The sequence below is a fragment of the Corapipo altera genome, unplaced genomic scaffold (genome assembly GCF_003945725.1).
Source record: "Corapipo altera isolate COAL_440 unplaced genomic scaffold, ASM394572v1 79, whole genome shotgun sequence".
Taxonomy (NCBI): domain Eukaryota; kingdom Metazoa; phylum Chordata; class Aves; order Passeriformes; family Pipridae; genus Corapipo; species Corapipo altera.
In genome coordinates this window covers 277,961-299,060 of record NW_020884927.1, presented here as the reverse complement: position 1 = coordinate 299,060, position 21,100 = coordinate 277,961, and the positions used below count along the sequence as shown (strand labels likewise).

General features: G+C 49.9%; 1 long non-coding RNA gene across 1 annotated transcript; it reads right to left on the bottom strand.

The window, feature by feature from the left end:
- Window positions 1–19,859: 19,859 nt before the first annotated feature.
- LOC113954317 lies at window positions 19,860–20,652 on the bottom strand. Its single transcript, XR_003530170.1, has 2 exons — window positions 20,542–20,652; window positions 19,860–20,014 (listed from the first exon to the last, which is right to left on the bottom strand). It is a non-coding gene; the product is annotated as an uncharacterized LOC113954317 (long non-coding RNA).
- Window positions 20,653–21,100: the final 448 nt, after the last annotated feature.

Sequence of the window (21,100 nt, the reverse complement as noted above, 5' to 3'; positions counted from 1 at the left end):
GCCATGGGCAGGGACATCTTCAACTAGCCCAAGTTGCTCCAAGCCCTGTCCAACCTGGCCTTGGACGCTTCCAGGGATGGGGCAGCCACAGCTTCTCTGGGCAACCTGTGCCAGTGCCTCACCACCCTCACAGGGAAGAATTTCTTCCTAATACCTGACCTAAACCTATTATCTTGCAATTTAAAGCCATCCCCCCTTGTCCTATCACTACCCACCCCTGTCAAAAGCTCTGTCCCTTGTGTGTTTGTGCCTTGCAGCTGAGCACATCTTGTAGGGGATGAGAGACGATCAGGGAGACCTCCCAGAGGCACTCCCCTGGATTCTCCAAGGCCTAATAGGAAGGCTGAGCTCCCCCCACCCCAAAGCACCCAGTAGGGTTTCCCTGTGCTGCTCAGTCTCACAAGTTTGGTGACAACAGTTTCTCTGCTGCATTCAGCTGTACCAGCCTCCACGTACACAACCTCAGCTCCTCTGGCAGTGGAGACAAGGAAGGAATTTTAAGTAACAGTGAAGAGCATCCAGCCAAGGATATGTCTGACCCATCATCCTCATACCTCACAGCTGCCTCCTCGCCTGTGCTCGGAGACACACAGCCTGCAGACAGCAGGTGGCACCCCTAGGGCAGCAGGGATGCAGGAAGCCCATGGAGGAAGCCAAGTAGCCAGGCACTGATCAGGGCTTCAACTGAGATGCTTTGGAGCCGGTTTGGTGCATCACCATCAGATGCGGCAATTTCGGAGCAGCCTTGGATGTCACACTAGAGCCTGGAGCTAGAGCAGAGCTGTGCTTTGAATGGTTCTTGCAAGCCTCCAGTAAAAACCATTGGCTTCCAGCTGGGAGGTGAGGAAGATGCAGGTGCTCAGCAGCTCACTCATTTCTCTGCATAGGGAAGACATTCCATACACAGCAGCCTCCAAGGGTCTTCCGGCATCCCGAAGTTTTACACTTCACCAAGAACTTGCAGGTGCTAAATTAAGACCATCTAGAGAACAGGGCATGACCTTTGCCAGATGGGGTGCCTCAGATACTGAAAATTATTCCAACTGCTGAAAAAAGGCAGGGACTTATCTGCCTTTACGTAATGTAGCTCTTCCAGCAGCCACAGAGGAAAAGCACACATGAAAAAGCAGGAGAGGAAATGGAATCAGCTTCTCACTTCCATTCTGCCACTGTCGTTGGGGAGTTTCAGCCCCATTAAGTCAGGATTGTTCAAGTGCAGCTCCATATCCCAGCTGGATGGGAAGCATATGCCAAGGGAGAGGCACGATGCCACACAGCTCCTGTGTCAGCAGCAGAGGCACGATCCCAAAGATGGGATGTGAGCTCTGCAGGCACCCACAGGAGGGGTATATTGGTACAAACACAGCAGGAACCAGCTCAGGCTTCCAAAATCCCACCCCAGCAGAGCCAAGTCTGCTGGCAGGAGCTCCAGGAGAGCACCACACTCATGGCAACTCCAGTGGTAAATCCAGGTGGAATAATTACACGACCTTGCTGCATTTTCATTGTCCCTGTGCCCACACCAAGATCTGCTTGTTAGTCCTGGTTGGATGTGCCACTCACACGATAGCATCTCTTCCCTAGTCGAGCATGACTTCCCTTGTAGGAGAGTCAGAGCAATTACTTGTAGAAGCAGCCCTCGCCATCTCCCGATAGCCTTCGCTCTGCTCCTGCATTTTCAGACACTTCCCATGTGTTGCCCAGGCAGAAAAGTCATTTACTAAAGCCAGTCGATAAGACACGGAGTGAACATTTAATCTGCCACAGGTATCTGAAGGACAAGGAGAGGGAGGAAGGGCTTGTGCCACCCCAGTGCGTGGCTTTGCGCATGCAAAGCTCAGCAGCTCCTCAAAATTCCCATTTTAAGATCTCTCCATCTGACCCCAGCCAGGGAACAGCTGTGGCAAGAAGAGATGGAGTAGGAGCAAATGAAAATGGTGGCTGGGGGAAGGCAAAGGGGCTACATCTAGCTTTGCCTGTTCTCTGTCCTTGCTCTCAGGGTAAAGCAGGATTTCTGGCACTGTGAATTAGAGGAGCCTCCTGATTGCTGGTCCAAAACTCACTGTCATTGGGACATCCTCTGTCCTGGGGAGAACCTGCTTCATCATTTGGCAGTGAGCAATAAAGAGAAGCATGAAAGAGTCAGACTCAGCTCTTAAAAGCTGGCCAGCAGGGTTTTAAGTATTTGGGGTTTGGACAAGTTCATCACAACAAGGAAACACCTCTGCCCTCCTCATTCATTTTTAGAAGAGACAAATAAAAATAGACTTGCCAGGGGAGAGAGGGGGAAGGAGCCACATGCTAGCTGCCAATGAAGCTCACAGCCTCCAGCTCACAACCGTGCTGTGGACCTGTGCCCCCCAGGCCATTCGTGTCCCACCTTGGAGCAGGTGAGATGAAAAGGTGGAAGAAAGGAAGAGCACCTGCACACACATGCTCTTCTCAAGCAAGAGGAAGAAGTGGTTAACCTCAGCTGGGGAAAAGACACTTGGTTTTCAGTGGACCAAGAAGGAGACCAAGAGATGAACTCCGGCACTATCTGTTATCCAGCAAGTTTCCAGTTGCGTCTTGGTTTGGTTGTTGGACATCGCTCACATGACTGTAACCAGTGTGGTTTTGCACCTGCATTGCAGGAGGTGGCAGCAGCCCCAGTTGTGCCCCCCCAGGCCAGTACCATCCTGATATCTGTGAGTTTACACGAGTAACAAGAGCTGGAGTCACCAAGAGCATTGGCTCCCTCCAGCCTTTGCAACCAGAGTGGTATCTCCATTTCCTGTAACAGTGGCATTGGGGTGTGTCCCGCCACATTGTGCTTTTGCTGCTGGTTCACTGAAGCCCTTGAATCTTTGGTTCCATGCCCCTGAGCCCTTAGCCTTCAGTGTCTCGTTCAATGGTGTCATGATGATAGTCCACCCCTGTGGCCCACCTCAAAGCACAGACACATCTTCTGAGGATGTTTGGCACCTTTACTTCTGAAATGTTTGTGGCATTTTCTGCCTAATCTTAACCCTGGTGCCACCGCAAATCTGTCTCAATCCAGAGCAGTCACCGTGGCTCTTGAGAAGAAAAGGGCAAGGCACAGGTATGAAAACCTTGGTCCAGACAAGTCCTTGCTGACAAGGACCACCCCTTCCAAATCAGTGTCTTCCTGGCTGCTAAAACCCATTGCAGCTTTGTACCCTACTCTTGTAGTGTTTATCTCAGCTCAGTCAGACCTAATTAACTGTTTTAAGGTTTGTTCCTTGGTCAGAAGGTCCAAGGACGTAGGATTCCCTGGAGCATTGCCCATTGCCCGGTGGGGTCTGTGGCTGGGTGCTGATCCCAGCTGGAGCACAGCTCTCCAGCATCACCACAGGACTGTGGAAGAAGGTGCTGCTCCACAGGCTGAAGGCAGCTGAGATGAAGAAAGATAAAGCTAAAGCTTCATTTTACTGGAATATCAGTGTGCTGGCACTCATGTAACCCTCTTAGTTCAAGCTGGTTAGCTGTGCCAAAAACCTCAGAACAAACTCATCCAGCAAAATCCCTGAGTATAGAAGGAGTTGTCCCCATAAGGGGCTATTTGGCAGCACGGCTGTCCCACACCAGTTTGAGGGATTAAAACAGAAAGACCCTTTTGCTGGTACAGAAGGTCCCCTGTGCTGGCTGCCTTTTTCCTGGGACTAAACCACGCTGGGGACAGCTCACTTTACCACCTGCTGCTGCCGCTGGGCTGAGAGGGGATCCTGGCTAGATGGTTTTTTTAGGGTGACCCCCTACCCCTCGCAGAACCGATTTCCCCTGCCGGGCTGCCAAAGCACCACCAGCAACCTGGAGGCCGAGAGGTGTCCCCACCCCACCCCGAGGGCACCGCGAGCCCCGTGGGAGCTGGTGAAAGGCCGGACCGAGGGGACCCTGGGTGCGAGGCGGGCAGCACTCCGGGCACGGTGCCCGCAACCCACCCGCGCCAGCGCGGCGGGACCTGGCACCCACCGCACCCGGCGAAGGCGCTGCGGTTCTTGGTCTCCCCCCAGTGACCAGACCACATATAACAAAAGCAGCAAGTCCGGGACTCGTGCTCGGGAGGTTTCCGGCCCCACGAGCAGAGCTCCTGGCTCCCAGAGCGGGGTGTATGATTACCAGGTAATTATACTAATCGTTATTTCCCCGAATCCTCCCCACGAGTGAAAGTCCTCTCTCTGGCGTGCCGGCTTGCGTTGCAGTTTTTGGAAGCAAGACCCTCTTTCTTCCATATGCCAGCGCTTGAAATGTATATATTCATTCATTAAGGAGCACCGACACCGCTGTGGCAAATGACCTGTCAACAGATTTACAGCAGGAAGTAAGTCACTGCCTCCGAGCCTGCGCTCTTAATGTAATTAAAGTCCTCTGTTTGGAATTCGTTGTTAATTAATATTCATGCTCTGTTCCCCATCTGCCATTCCCACGTTGCTGATTCCTTCTGAGATTGATCAGAGGGTTATTAAGGCAACAAGCAGACAGAGAAGGAGGCGGGTGGCTGGTGGGAAGGGGTTGGATGAGCTTTTGGTGAGGGAGCAGGACTGCATCCAGGACCCCGACTGCTCTGGGAGGGAATGGCTTTCATCCTGGCTTTCTCCATTGCTGAGGGGAAATTAAAGGGATGGTGAAAATGATGGATCAAGGGACAGACACCATTGGTTGGCTCCTGAAGTCTCCCAGGGCTTGCTTCAGCACTGAAAGGAAGATGAGAAGCACCTCTGGAGTTGGGTGCTGAGGACAAGCTGGTGGTGTGAACTAATTAGCCTAATTGAAATGAGGCTAATTGCTGACCCTTGTGGTTTGGCCTGAGGGAGCAGCCATGGCAGCCCAGCACCATGAACCAGACCTACCAGCAGAGTTATTTGGGGGTGGAGGCTCAGAGGGAGTTTCAGATGAAGCAGTGCTCACCTGGGCTTTTGTAAGGAGGGCACAGATGTACAGTGGCAACAGACACCAACAACTTTCCCCAACCCAGTGCAGGTCATGAGGGGACATCTGTGAGGACAATGTGGCCAACTTCTTTGGGTGGGCACAGCCTTCGCAGTGACAACACACCAGGTGCTCCAGTTAAAGCAGGTGAGAGCTTGTCCCACAGCTGCACAGGCTGGAGGTCTCCTTCTCTCTGATCTACAGCTGCTGTGGTGTTTCCACAAGTGCTCAGCATGGATCCCAACAGGATCAGACACGCATGGGAAGAGCCACAACTCCTTTACCAAAAATGCTGAAACTAGGCGCATGCTGTCCACCACTTTGGGTGAGAAAGATGTCCCCACATCAAAGGGTGAGAGCCTGGTGGGTGCCATCCTGCTGAGCTCATGGGCTGCTGTAAATGCAGTGCTCTGCAGCAGGAGCAGGCCAGGCTGGAGATGTGTCCCCAGTGGTGGCCCTGTATCACTCCACCACCCCATCTCCAGATGCTGGAGAGTGTCCTTCATACTGACCCTGAATCACCCCATCATACCATCCCCAGATGCTGGAGATGCCAGAGCCAACATCCTTTGAAATTAAGGGCACTGCATGCACTGCAAAACCTCTTGAAGATCCTTCCAATTCCCAGGATGCAAGCCAGGATAACTAGGGGTCTGTGGTTGGTGCAGACAGGTAGGCAGCTGGAAGGCAGGTCTTGCAGTCAGCCTCCCTCAGTAGGAGAACACTGTCCCTCTCCCTTTCCTAGGCAACTCTTCTTCCCCAGGAAAAGTGTCACAGGGATATGGTATCTCAGGATGGAGGTTCCCAAGGGACCAGAGGGACTGGGGCTCTCAGCCAGGCTCTGAGCAACCCCAGCTCTGTCATAGGAACAGTGAGTGGGGTTTCCTCAATCAACGAAGCCCATTTCGAATGGCTACACAATCGTAGGGTTTAAATTGGATAGACCCCGCTCAGAAAGCTGAGTCCCACTGGCACCTCCCATTTATACACGAACAATCAAAGTGATTTATTCATCTGCCTAAAGCAGGGTTGCTCTTTGACCATCCATCCATTATCCTTATCTATCTGTCCTGGTCAGGAGCCGAGCAATCCATCTTGCCGAACGCAGGCCGCCGCTCTCCGGGAGGGCTCTGCCGGAGCAGACGGCACGGGCCCGGCTCTCAGCGGCGCTAACGCAATTCCACTGACGTCAACCGGAGCCGCCCGTCGTCACCCCCCCGAGAAAATTGAAGCCCAGGGTGGGCAGAGCCAGGTGGGCACCGAAGGGGATCCGCGGTTGTAACCAGGACTGGAGCTGCCGCCCAGCCCGCGGCGGAACGCACGGACCCCGTGCCACTGGCGTGCAAAGAGCACCGTTAATCCAGGGGAATTCTTGATTCCCCTGATTAAGTCGCAAAAGGTGGTGTGGTCCTGGGGCATCGTCATCCATCTGTGATGAAAAGGCCACGTTACTCCTGTGCCACGTGGGTGGCACCTGCACCCTGAGTCCCTGCCTGGGACGTTGTAGAGGGGCTCAGGGCGTGTCACAGGTGATAGCAGGGTACTACCCTCCTGCCTTCTGGAAATGAAAGATTCCACAGCTTGTCAAAAATGCAGCACCATGAGGATGTTTCAACCCTGGAAGCGTCCAAGGCCAGGTTGGACAGGGCTTTGAGCAACCTGGTCTAGTGGAAGGTGTCCCTGCCCACGGCAGGGTAGTTGGAATGAGATGATCTTCAAGGTCCCTTCCAGCCCAAAACATTTCATGATTCTATGATCTATGACCACTAGAAATTAGCTCAGAAAATATGTTGCCACCTACCTTCTCATCTTGCATAGGAGACAAGCAGTCATGACAAGCTGAAGCCTCATGTCTGTAGCAGGCAGATGCCCAGCAAGGAAGAGCAGGATTCTTGCTCTCTGTCCCCTCATTTGTCCCCAGCCTGGGCTCTGTGGGGACTGTTCAATCCCACAGCCATAGATGGGAGAGTGATGAGGCTCAGTCATGCAGGAGACTTGGAGGGTCTCCACCCTGCAGAAGACATGGCTCAGGGAGGATGGCACTGGAGCTGCCTACCATGCACTGACCACCTCTTGGTCAGCAGGCTGAGTGACCACTGCTGAAACTGTAACTTAGAGAAACAATCCTACAAGCTTAAATAAGCTGCAAAGGGCACCATGTCCCTCTAAGGAAACTGGGAGGGTTTCACAGCTCCCCATCAAGAGGGTCCTCTCTTGCCAAATTTCACCTCCCAGATGAAGCACAGGCTGCGACAACTTTCCTAAGGAGGTTTGGGAAGGGAGTGTGGCCACAGGTAAAACCAAATGGCCTTCCTCTTGGAAAAATACTGACCCAGTTTGGCTGAAATTTTCTAAAGAAATTCAGGTTGAGGCAAATCCCTGGGAGACAATTTCTGCCTAAATGTGTGTGTGTTTTGGCATTGTTCTAAGCAATAGGAAACACAGCCCCATAAGGGGAAGTATTGGGCAATCTCAGTAACAAGCAGTGTTATCTACTCTGTCTACAATAAAACAATTAATTCTCATTAATTTACACTCTGGGAAGAGGATTTCTAGACTGGGAGAAAAAAGTACAAAAGAAAAAAAAAGGAAAGAAAAAAAATAGGAGAAAGCAATGGAATTAGCCAACTCCCTCCAGACTTGAATCACTCCAGATTTGTGTGATGGCACCTGGCAGAGCAAGGAGAGGTGTGAAGGGCTGTGGTTTGGAGACCTCCAACTCATCTAATAAAGAAGAAAAAGGTTTCTGCTGCTGCCATCTCTGAGGACCTTCAACAGTTGGGTAATGTCAGAGGAATCTCCTGGGCCACAGAGAAAAAGCAGGGAGTGGTAGGAGCAGGTACCAGCACTTCCAAAAAACGGTGCTGGAAAGGGAAAAGCAGGTTCTTTCATGGTATTTGAGACCATTTCCATCCGTGCAGAGTGGGCAAGGAATGCTCTTGCATGGGGATTCTCCACAGCATTGGTGAATGTGGTTTATAACCTGTCTGAAAGCAGGACACACCAAAGTTTTGTGACTATTCATTTTGGAAAGTTTTCCAGCCTGAGAAGTTCATGGTTTGGATTACCCGGAGAAGTTCCAAGCAAGCATCTAAAATTGGGGGAATCAAAGCAGATTCAGACCCTCAAGGCCAGTGCCCACAACGGATTACCAGGATGCACAGCCTGTGCCCCCAGTTCTGCAGCCAACGTGGTAGGTCAAGGTGAGGTGAGATCCCTCCCCAGCCACACACCTTCTCACCACTGCCCTGGGTGGAAGGAGACACAGGTACTGAGCATCACTGCTGCAGCACTCATACACTCTGACCCAGCAAGCCACCGAGATGTTTTGAGCCATGACTGGTTGTCTTCTGGAAATTCCTGGGTAGATTTGGCCAAAAGATCACCCAAGTTTGACAAATTTAGCTTGCTGTAGTGTTGGGTGACTCTGTCCACAAGCCAGGTTGATTTTGTAGCTGGTGTGAGAGCAGGGACAATAACCAAGTGCTTGGAGAGAAACCCACAGGCCAAAGAGGTGTTTTTGTGCAGTAAAACTATTTTCACCAAGCTTAAGTCAAGCAATGAAATATTCATAGGACACTAAAGCAGTGGGCTCCCTGGCTGCCTTCTTATGAGAATCCAATAATACTGGAGACAGCCTTAATTCAATATTCAAAAAGCCTCTTTCCTTTTCCCTCTCTCCATCTCCCCAATGTCTCTTTGGGTTGAGAGACTTTTTCGGAAACCTCACTTTTATGTGCTGGATGCATTAGTGGAGAGGAGAAATGGGGGGAGAAAGAATGGGAATGGCAAGGATGGCGACCACATACAGGACAGCCGGGGATTTCTGGTCCCCAAGCTGCCTGGTGATGCTTGGCTGGATGATCTGAGACAGCTCTTCCCAAAGACATGTCTGCACAGCTTTTTCAGGGCCAGACCCACACTTGTGCTCAGACTCAGCAGGTTTGGAATCAGTTCTGGTCCAAGAGCTGTGTAACCACGGATGTGTGGTCCATGTTCCCACTGACAGACTCACAGAGAAACAGGCTGCCTGGCTCAGCTGCAGTGGATGGCAGCAGGGCTGAAGCCATTTTTGGCTCAGCATCTATCCTGCAAAAAGAAAACAGTGGAGATAGAGCCTTTATCCACCAGCATGGACTGAAAATTGGGACAGTTGGGCTCAGATGCTCTCGAGGAGTAAAGCCCTGTAGCTCCAGTGACATGGGTGATGTTCATGTGGGCAGTCATCTTCACCCAGGGTGAGGACACAGGTGCTGACAGGGTTTGAATGAGCAATTTGATGCTCCCAGCTTGCCCTGTTGATGTTACAACTCTCACTCCCTGACCTGGAACAGCAGTACTGACAGACATTCTCCTCCACATTTCAGAAAGAGCAAGGCCAACCTGCAGACATCTTCCCAGAGGTCATGTTTCCTGTGGAATTGCACTGAGCTAGCCCTCAGAAGCCAATACTGACACACAGCTACCCCATGCCAGGAGATGGGCACTGCTTCATGCTGCAGCTGGGTGGGAGGCAGCTGTAGCTCTGCTGGGAGGGCCTTCCTGCCCACTGTGGGGAGGGACAATACTCAGGGATGTGAACTGAGGGTCCAGAGGATTGCTTGCTGCCCCTCCAAACACAAAAAAGGGGGGGGGGGGGCAATCAAAGGATTACAAGCAGCAGGACGTGGTTTTCCACACCAGCCATGGACACCATGGGGCTGGATGCTGTGGGTGCTGAAGCTTCATGGAAAAATTCAGAGAAGAAAATTCCCCACTTGCCATCTGTAGCTTTGGATGATGATTCTCTATATGTGTTGCAGCAAAGTGAAGATTTAAAAGAGCAACAGCTTTCCAAGCACTTAGCAGAGTATTCCCCCCTGCCCCCCCCCCATAGGATTCTTTCCCAGAGAATATTTAAAATCCAATTATTTACTCCACAATGCACTGGTTATTTGGTTTCTTCTGGCATCTCCCAGTCACGAATGCCCTCAAGCAGATCACTTTCAACCTTCAGAAAACCTCTCTATTAGCATTTGATCCTGTCAGGCTCTTTTTATAGCCACTCTCCAAGCTAAGTGGAAGCTGCTCAACGGCTACCTGCCACGCTGGGACATGGGGGCAGATGCCAGATAGGAGGGACAGGGCACAGTCCCCATGAAGGAGGCTTCAAAGCACCAAAGATGCACAAACAATGCACAAAAACTGGGTCTATGGTCACACGCTGAGGTGAGTATGGAGAGCTCTGCACTGCTCTGAGCTGCTTCCCATCTCCAAGGCAAGGTGAGAGCCCTTCGGGGAAAAGCAAAATGCTCCATCCTGTTGGTGCCATCACCCTGGACTGGGGCTGTGCTGGTGCATCCCACAGAAGGAGAGAGTGAGCAGGAAGCCTGCAAGTCCTTTCACACCTTCTGCAAGAGCCTGGCACTAGCAAGGCCCTGGCCAAACTCCAGCAGGAACCTGACATGCTGCCTCCCTTTCCATGACAAGAAAAAAAAAAAGATTTCTTTCTCTCTTCCTTATTCTAGCATCTACAGGCCTGATGCTGATGATTCAAACAGTGAAGACACTCTCTTTGTTGATCTTTTATAGATTCTGGTTCCAGCTACACTTGGTGACACATCACTGAAGGCAGGTGCTTACTCTTAGAGTAGTTGTTTGGTGATGAATAGAGATGATAAAGCCAGGTTTTCTCCAGGTTTTGAGTCTTATACTTTAGCTCCCAGTTTTAGAGGTCCAAGCTAGGTATTTTCCAGTGTATGGGGTGTTGACTGATCCAATATGACTCCTGGTGAACACCAGAATATAGTTGATGAATCTCACAGACTATGCTGGGAGCTGAAAGCAGATATATACACCAATGTTTCCAGGTGGGAAAGTAAAGCACACCTAAACTAGGTTACATGGGAGTGGTGTGGCAGAGCAAGGACAGGATATGGGGTCTACAGTAACCCCACACACACCTGACATTGATCCCTTTCTTCCCAAGGAAAGCTGAAAAACCTGAACGTCCCTCTTTGCCTAAAGCACCACGGCTCTTGGGCCCCTGGTGGGTGAAGGACCAGCTCTGCCCCTGGGCAGCAATGTGGGCTGGAGTATCCCCACAGTCCCAGCTGCTCCCAGCTTCTCCCTTGGTGAGCCCCCTTCCCCCTCAGGTGGAGCCACCAACAGACATCATAAGCCTTCCAAGAAGACCTCTGCGAGGAATAATGCCGCTGATGGATGATGCCTGTCTGGGTGGATCGTCTGCCGATAGGTCACGAATTACTCAGATGTGTCTGTTATCCTGAATTATTCCCTGATTCACGCCGCAGCTTACGCAGGAGCTCCTTGATTAGATTCCTCAATATCAAACGCCCTGGCTCGTTGGCCTGACCTTCTCTCCACGTAAGCCTCTGGGCCATAAACCGTTCTTATCCAAAATCTTGACCTCATGTTTAATTTTATCACAGTTGACGTTAACGGAGGTTAGTTGGGCTTGAGCAAGCACTGGAAGTTAAGTGTTCCTGCACCAGGGCCTCCGTGCATTTCCCAGCACTGACTGATGACCTGAATTCAAGGATGCCTTTTCCCTGGCTTCGACAGGCTTCAGCTTGGCACACGCAATTCCTGGAATCAGTTCTCCACCGCTGATGATGATGAATCAATCATTTGCTTTCTGAACGTGTTCCACAGAATTCCCTCAGCCTTCAACACGCTGGCAGGCTTTCCCACCACAAAATTAGTTGGCTCAACAGCTCTTGGGACAGTGAGCACCCCGCGTATGGTTCCTGTCTGGAAACAAATGGATTTAAACATTTGAAGTGAACTTTTGTGGGCAGACCTTTTTCAGCAGGGCCTCAGACTTGGTGAGAACCCGACTCAACGAAAATGGGTTGGTGGGCAGAGGGTGGTTGAGGAGAAGGAAGGGTGCACGAGGGTTGGTGTATTGACATCAGTCAGCCTGGTGGAGTCTAGGCAGGGCTTTTACAGGTTCAGAAGAGCCCTGGATACCTGATGTCACCTGGGTGGTTCGATGGAAAATCCCTGTGATGCTCAGGTTGAATCCATCTCACATCAGATACCTGTAAGGTTTTGGTTGGCTTGCTTGGCTGTGTAAAGCCATAAAATAATCCAGGCTTCCTCTCTGGTGAGGAAAAACCAAGCTAAAGTTCAGTCCAGAGCTTGATTTGTCCCAGGTATTTAGGACAAGATGGGATGAATGAGTCTCAGACAGCTGTTCATTCAGCCCTTTGGTCATTGAGGGATATCAGACAACAGCTTTTGCTGCAATAACTAGTTTTTGGGTGGCTGAAGGTAAAGTGAACCCTACCCCTTGGTTGGTGCCCACCTACACCCCTGCAGGTCTCCACCACTGTCTGAACATCCCGGTCTCCAGATCCACTTCCACACTTTATCCTCCACAGTTGCTGCATGAGGAAGGGCCAGGCACCTTCAGCCATACACAGGGCAAACCTCATTTAGCAACTCCCCCAGAGGTGCTTCAGCAGCAAGACTGGATCCTGCTGCCAGGAACAGGCACTTCCTACAACATCTCCTCCACAAACTGATTGCCAGCATCCAACACAGGAGCCCAGAGTCAGGCTGAGGTCAGCCTTATAGAGAAGGACTTGGGGATATCAGAGGGTGATGTGCACTCACAACAGCTCAGAGAGCTGCTTGTGTCCTGGGTACATCCCTGGCAGTGTGGCCAGCGGGGCCTGGAAGTGATGTTCCCTTCTGCTCTTGTGAGACCCTGCCTGGAACACTGTATCAGCTCTGGGGTCCCCAGTACAAGAGAGACTATGGACCTGTTAGAGAGTCACCAAAGTGACCCAAGGGCTGCAGCACCTCCCCTCTGAGGAAAGGTTGAGAGATTTGGCGTTGCTCAGCCTGGAAAAGAAGGTCCAGGGAGATTTTACTGCAGCCTTTCACTATCTAAAGGGGTCTTATAAGAAAAATGGAGACTTTTTCCCAGGGCACGTAAAGATAGGACAAGGAGGAATGGCTTCCCACTGACAGAAGGCAGGTTTGATTAGATATTAGGAAGAGATTCTTTCCTGTGAGGGTGGTGAGGCCCTGGTACAGGTTGCCCTGAGAAGCTGTGGCTGCTCCATCCCTGGCAGTGTCCAAGGCCAGGTTGGGTGGGGCTTGGAGCAACTTGATGGAAGGTGTCCCTGCCCACGGCAGGGGAGTGGAAATAAGTGATGTTTCAGGTCCCTTCCAACACAACTCATTGTGATCCTCAGAGCATGATTTAGATTTTAGATTGGTGCCCCTGCTTTCCTAAAGACACAGAGCTCCAAAGCCAGGTAGGGAAGTTCAATGGGGCAGGGGATCCCCAGCACCTCCGGCAATCACATCACACCGACTTGAGTGCCAAAATGGGGCTGGGGAAAGCTGAAGTCTGGACACTGGGCCAGGTGTGGGTGTTTATGTTTTGGCATAATGGAGAGCACATTTGCAAAGAGGAATTAATCATTTTTGCCGATCATTTTAATTGTTGAACACTGCCTCTCTGCAAACTATTCATGAACAGACAACAACTTTCTCTAATTTAGTCATTAGTCCTAATTATTCATTCCATCTCTCCTATTAATAACATGCAGGCAGCAGACTGACAGCAAACAGCTCCATGCAATTATTTTGCTCAGTGATGTTTGAAACACAAGCAGTGCCAGGTATTTCTGATGGGGCACAGATTGCCCAGTGCATCCCTGCCTACCCACCACGTGGCTATGAAATCCTAGAACCACATTTCTGGTGTGAATGCCCCTGTTTGCAAAATGAACATGTGCCAAAAAGCTGCTGGTTCCCAGACTCAAAGGCATTCGTTTGAATATCATTGAACAGTGAATACAAAGAAGGACCAAAGCAAATATATTTTACACAGCTCAGAAAATCACCAATCTCAACTTTGCAGGAAACAGCTTTCTCTAGGTCCATAGCATATCTGTATATTGACAGTGAGAAAGTTTGCCACCTGAAACTAAGAGTGATTCATTGCAAGGGTACGTGAGGAGTATCCAATATTTAATTAACATGTCAATTAGCTACATCACATTGCTTTCCTCCACCCACACCATGATCTAAGCACAGTCAGGCACCTGAGCAGTATTTGCAACTCTATGCCTTTCTTTCCCTGTTACCTGGGCAAGGATCCTGCACACCATCAAACCATCACTAAGGTATTTAAGGCTTAATGGTTTTCAGAGCATTCCAGGCTGCAGCCCTAGATTTCACCTTTAGCAAGAAATAGAAATAGGGATCTCCTTTATGCACACAGAGACTAAATTTAAAGACTCAAAACAGGCAAAAATTGACTGCCCCCAAGCATATCCTCATCCCCTGGAAGAGGCAGCTGCAGCATTAACTCCAGACAAAAATCCCTGCTAGAGGAAGCATATCGACTTCTGATGGGGAGAGCTCCTGTCTTGGTTTTAAATTCACTCAAGATGCAGAGTTTATTCAATTATCAGCCATCTAGAGACTGAAATGTGGCTTCGCTCCAAATATCAACCGGGCAGGGGAGATGATGACAAACAGGTTAACCCTTCATCTACCCTTCAGCTAGACAGAGGGTGGGCAACAGGATGGCACTGAGCAATCCAACACACATGCATCATGAATCTCCAAGGTTAAAGCTATTGGCTCAGTCCCTCACATGCAGAAAGAGCTTTGACACTGGCTATGCCTAGGAGGGCAGGTGGAAAAAAAAAAAAATCCATGTGGTGTGGTACCCGATGGGAGGATGCTCTGTTCACAAGCCCCCTTTTGTAAGAGGACCCCGTGCAGCACAAAGAGCTCTCTGTCCTCAGGGGAGACCCACGGCTGTAAAAACAAAGAGAGACACCGGGAAAGCGTCTGGTTCATTATTCCCCTCTGAAAAGCTCTCCAGCATAAGGCCTTTTAAAGGAAGACTCTGGCTATGAGGGGGGTGTGGATTAAGGCTGAGATTCATTGGAAGAGGCAAAGGGGGGAGCTGGCAAAATGTAAATCCTCACCAAATGCCTTGGGAAGCATGGAGGGTCTTGTGCTGGCAGCCAGGCCCACATGCCAGCACGTGAGGCTCCTGGGAGAGGTCAGAGCTGCAGCACTTCACTCCTCTAGGATGCATCTGAAGCACTTGAGGGGCAGCACTCCCATAGAAGTTATCTTAATGCCACTGGTTTTGCTGGGGTTGTTCAGCCCCACTCACTAGTGGCTCTGGAGAGCAGGAGGATGCTGGAGAGAAAGCAAGCACCAACCAGCACAGCTTTTTCACATGCTGCTCAAAGTCTGTTTTCAGCCATAAATACCGTTTCTGCTGGAGGAGGAAGGTTATTTAGTATTTGGGATGCTAAAGCCCAAACCTGGTGCTTTCTGAGAATCTCTTCTGTATTACACTGCTCTGGCTTGGAGCTCACAGCATCATCCTTCACCAGGGCGTTCCTGCAAAGTGTGATTTGCTCTCGAGGGAACCGGAGAGCAGAGCCCTTCCCGGCAGCAGGAAGAGATGGGAAGCTGGATCTGTCCCCTGCGAGCGGGACGGTAAATGGCCTCTTGCCTTTGTCATTACCTGGCAGAGATGAGTCTGGGAAGCAGCAAGCTGCACTAACCGAGTACGGAGCATCTTCGCCTGGGCTGAGCTTGCCCTCTGATGGCAAGCGCCGGTAGTGAGAAGTAGCTCGCTCCCAAAACCAACCCCTCCCCTGAGGGATTTCCCTACTCCAGTTAATCGCCCTGGTGCTAAACCATCATTTTAGGGTGCTGCTGCCGTGAAGGAATCGTCAGCTCCCGAGCTGAGAATTGTCCCAGTGAGGGCAGCTTCTCCTTGGCAGTGACAGCCCACGCTGTGCCCTGCAGGACTGAGGGGGTAGGGGCTGGCAGAGGGCAAGTGAGGCAGTGCAGAGTTCCTGCAGCACCTCAAAGAGGTCACTGAACTTTTCTTGGAGCACTAATTTAAAGGTAACAGGAAACATGAAAAAAAACCCCACCACAAACTGCTATGAAGACAGGCTGACAGAGTTGGGGTTACCCAAACTGGAGAAGGAAAGGCTCGAGGGAGCCCTTGGAGCCCCTTCCAGCAACTAAAGGGGCTCCAAAAGAGCTGGAGAGGGACTTCAGACACGGGAATGGAGTGACAGGATAAGTGGAAATAGCTTTAGATTGGAAGAGGAGCAATTTAGATTAGGTATAACAAAGAAATTCCTCCCCGTGAGGGTGGTGAAGCAATGACACAGGTTGCCCAGAGAAGCTGTGGCTGCCCCATCCCTGGAAGTGTTCAAGGCCAGGTTGGACAGGGCTTGGAGCAACCTGGTCTAGTGAAAGGTGTCCCTGCCCATGGCAGGGAGGTTCAAATGAGATGACAAAGTTCCCTCCAACCCAAACAATTCTAGGATTCTATGAACTTCTGCCAGCCCTCTACAGCTTACCCAAAACAAGCAGCTGACTTTTTTGGGGGTCCTGGCAGCACTAACCCCTGTCACCTGCCCTCTATCCACTTAGAAAAACCCCAGCAGGCAGGGGAAGCAGCCAAGGATCAGTGGGCTGCTCCATACAGGACAACAAGCCACAAGCCAAGGGTGGCCTCAGCACTGCAGGACACTCACCAAGAAGGGTCCAGCCTGAGCACAGGAGGCAGGGCTGGCTGCTGGCAGCAGGGTCCATCAACACACCCAGGCACAGAAGAGGAGTCAGGTCCAAGGTCCATCTAGGAACAAGATGAGGCAGGACTGGAGAACAGACTGCACAAGCATGAGGTCCCACCCACAGATACAGAGAGGCATCATTGCCCTACATCCCAAAAAAACAGAGGCATTCAAGGATGACCTTAAATACAGTGCCTGGGCCAATTGCCAGAGGGTGAGTGGGTGCAGGTCCCAGGTGAAGCTGCTCGAGGCAATCAGTGCTTTTTGGTGCCCCCAAATTCCTGACACCTGATGCTGCCTCTCCTCTATTTCTCCGATAACAGTCAGACCCCAGGACTCATCCTGGTTTTCCAAACCCCATTGGTCTGCACGCAGAGAATCAATCACATTAAATGAAAGTGCACTGCAAAATGCTCAGGTTGGTCAACCCTCAGGTGCTCATTCAACAGGCTTGAAAATACCAAGAAAGAGATTTCTCGAGACGTGTTTCACTTCTTGATTTTTTGAAATCTTACAGCTCACTTTTTCCGGTCTGCCCCTGTAACCATGTAGAACAGGCAAATGCTTCCCTAAAAATGCTGCAGAGCAACACGGCTCAGAGAAACCCTGGATCTAGGCAAGGTGGGGCTACAAGAAAACATCAGCTTTTGCAAGACACTCAGTAAATCCTAACAGGTTCCAAGACTGAAGACAGATGTGAGAACCTCATGAAGTTCAACAAGGTCAAATGCAAGGACTTGCACCGGAGTCAGGGCAATCTCAAGTAGAAATACAGGCTGGGCAGAGAATGAATTGAGAGCAGTCCTGAGGAGAAGGATTTTGTGGATGAGGAGTCCAACAGGATTCTGCACTGGCAGCCCAGAAACCAACCGTGCCTGGGCTGCATCCCCTGCAGCACTGGGAGCAGGTGAGGAAGGGGATCTGCTCTCTGATCTGCTCTCGTGAGACATCATTTGCTGCATCCAACTCTGGAGAGCCCAACGTCAGAAGGATGTGGAGCTGCTGGAATGAGTCCAGAGGAGGCCCCAGAGATGCTCAGAGGGCTGCAGCACCTCTGCTATGGAGAGAGGCTGGAAAAGCTGTGGTTGTTGAGGGTGGAGAAGGCTCCAGGGAGACCTTAGAGCCCCTCCCAGTGCTTGAAGGGGCTCCAAGAGAGCTGGAGAGGGACTTTGGACAAGGGAATGGAGTGACATGACAAGGGGAAATGTCTTCCCACTGTCAAAAGGCAGGGCTAGAGTGGATATTGGGAAGAAATTCTTCCCTGTGAGGGTGGTGAGGCCCTGGCACAGGTTGCCCAGAGAAGCTGTGGCTGCCCCATCCCTGGAAGTGTCCAAGGCCAGGCTGGACAGGGCTTGGAGCAACTTGGTCTAGCAGAAGGTGTCCCTGCCAATGGCAGGGGGTTGGAACAAGGTGGTCTTTAAGGTCCTTTCCAACCCAAACCATTCTATGACTTTTGCTGTCTATAACATAAAGGAGGGAGTTCTCAGGATATACCAGCACATGCTAATGGCTAAAAAAAACAATTGCAATCCACTAAATAGACCTGTTTGAAACCGTAAGGGCACATAAACTACATCAATGCCATCATATTTTGTGGGAGAGAAATCACCCTAGACGTAGATACCAAATTCATCTTTATTAAAACGGTTAGTACATTTAGACAAGGAGTTTAATTTGATCATGGTTGCATTTAGACATGGTGTATTAGCTGAGGGTGGGAGGGACAGCAGGGGCTGGGTTTGGCCAGATTTGGGGGTGTCCATGGGAGCAGGTAAGGATCAGCTGAGCCTCACTGCTGCACTGTGTGAGAACCAGAGAGCTCAGCAGAGCTTCACTGTCCCAGGATAGACCTGGGCTTGCACAAACCAAGCCTGTGTGTGAGAGAAGCCACCTCTGGCCCTGCGTACACCAAGCAGAGGGTTTAGTTAACATTTGCCCAGACAGCTGATGCCTTAGGATTTTTAAAGATTTTTAGCAAATATGGATTTTTAATATGGCTGTAAAGTTTCTCGCACTTCAGAATAGCAGTTGACAGTCACCAAACCTGTTCTCACACTTCATATTGAATTGTCTAAATTCTTTAGACTTGTTTAGTGGTCTTCTCAAGGAAAGGACTCCAGCAAACACATCTTATTTAGGACATATGCACCTGGACCGGGACAACGAGATATCATTGTAGGCAAAGCAACCTTGAAGGCCTTCATTAAAAGGACTGCTCTCTATCTTATCTATACTAATATTGCTTGGAGAATTTTCTTCTTCCATTTCAGGCATCAAAGCCCATTTTTAATATGAGGCCAAAGGCTCTCAGAGGAAAAGGACGAGCCACAAGGGAACCTTCACTCTGTCCCTGGGCACGTGCATTTAGTGTGCTGTTTAATAACAAGATAGTATCTTTTTTTTCCCCCCCCCATAAATGGAATTTCATAGTTCTGAGCAGTGAATCAGGTATTTCCACTGCTGTAGGTCAGAAATTAAGTAATGCTCCTCCGTAGCTTTGCCTCAGGACACACATATTGAAACAGCAGCTGCAGGACATTTCAGGTCTCTGTAGGGCCTGGAAACTTTGGAGACAGTATTTCAGTATTACAGAAGAATCACCAAATTATTTTAACCTTATTTTAGCTTAATCAAGTCAAATTCCTCTTCAGAAGACCTGAATGATGTAGCTGCTTGCAGTGTAAAGATGACTCTTCTCCCAGATACCTTTTCCTTTTGGTTGTTGTTTTTTTTTTTTGTAAAAGATCATGGCTTTTTAAACACAGCAGTAAATGTTAATATTTCAGTTTGCTGATTCTTCATTTCTCAAAGTGGATAAGCCATTTTTGCTTAAAATCTCTATGCCAGCTAGGAGTTAGCCCGAGGCCAAGGCATAAAATTCCATCTGCAAGTGGCAAAGGTGCTATAAAGCATTGAAAAAAAATCCTTTCTTTATAATAACTCTGTATAATCTTAACTATAATAGTTGTCACTAAGCCTCTTCCCTCTTAGCACTACTTGCTTCTGCACTATTAAACTAGAAAAGAAATTTAAAAAAAAAAAAATCAACCAACCCAGTTCTCCAACCAACTCTCTCCCAGTAGAGTTTCTGCTCTACTCATATCCCAAGCAGCCCAAGTTAACCTAAATTGTACATTTTAATGACCAAATATTTTTTCAAGTCAAGTTTTAGGTGATGACCAGATATGCACCTGAGTTTCTACATGAGCAATTAGTTCCAACCCCTTTCTCAAAACATCCTCCCTCCCCTCCAGATTCTCATGTCTCTCTGTCTGACTGCAGGGATTGAAATTCAGAGAGATGTGTCCAGGTTTCTCCCAGTATCCCGGGGAGGGATGGTGCCTGATGGGTAGGAACTGGGGCTCCTGGGTAGCTTTGCTGCAGGTTTGCTTCAGGAGAAGTTGCTGACAGCCTAATTTTCAGATTTATGGAGCATTAAGAATTCCCATTGACTCTGTAACCAGGTGATGGATCTGTCTACGCTTCATTTTTCTCAGCTATAAAATGGGAGAAATGGCATTTCTGTCACTTGCTAGCTGGGAGGTTAATGCAATGAGTATTAATAAAGTTCTCTAGTGACCTCTGGAACAGCAATTCCCAAGCCAGGGTGGCAATTCCTTGCAGGGGTTGCTGTGCTCCTGAATGGACTGACAGACCCAGTGGAAATTAGGTGGTGGTGGTGGCTCAGAAATGGAAGCAGAAGTAATTTTCCTAATGAGTCATCAGCAGTCAGGAATGGAGCCCAGGGCCCGGGAGGTGACTGTCACTTCCCCCAAACATATGGTCCTTGAGTTGCTCTGTGCAGGAGAAGTCTCAGTCTCCCTGCATGGTGACCAATGCAGAGCATCCTAAATGATTTCCAAGTCTGTGCTGCCACTGGGCATCCTGGCTACAGCTGCTGTAGGTAAATGGAGCTGCAACCATAAAATGTCACAAACTCGGGGCTTATATTAAGTAGGATTTATGTACCCATAAGAGCAGAATCTTATATTGATATTAAGGTTCATTTATCTATAGACAGTACTTGTCTGCTCCGTCCTTTAATGCTACAGGTAGTGTGTCCTCCCTCCTTGCAGAGGATCAGAACTGGTACTTTGCTGCCTGGGACACGGTCAGGGACTGGCTTTGGAGGCTGGAAAATACAGAAAAACTAGAGCAGATTCCTACAGTCAGTCTTACAAAATATAAGTCTGTCAGAAATACCCGTGTCTTTGTGTAAAATAATCACTAAGGGCTGTTGCTGGAGACAGCTTATCCCAGAGGAACTGATTTGTTTGCAGCCTAAGTTTCAGGCCACTCAGGAATGGGTGATGTTTGCTGGCTGGGCAGGAGGTGCTTTCCTTGCTGTGCTGCACACACCTTTGAAGGCAGACAGACAGACATATCTCCTTTAAGAGGACATACGAGGGCAACACCCAGATTAAATGAGGAAACACAAGCAATCCTCTGGGAGCAGGAACTCAGGAAGGGTGTGCTACATGAGGGTGCAGGTGTCCCCACACCAGGACTCTCTCCTGAACCTATCAGAAGTTGTGCTTCAGTGCAGAATTCCAGCCTGGAGGCAGTGCAAGGGCACACTGCTG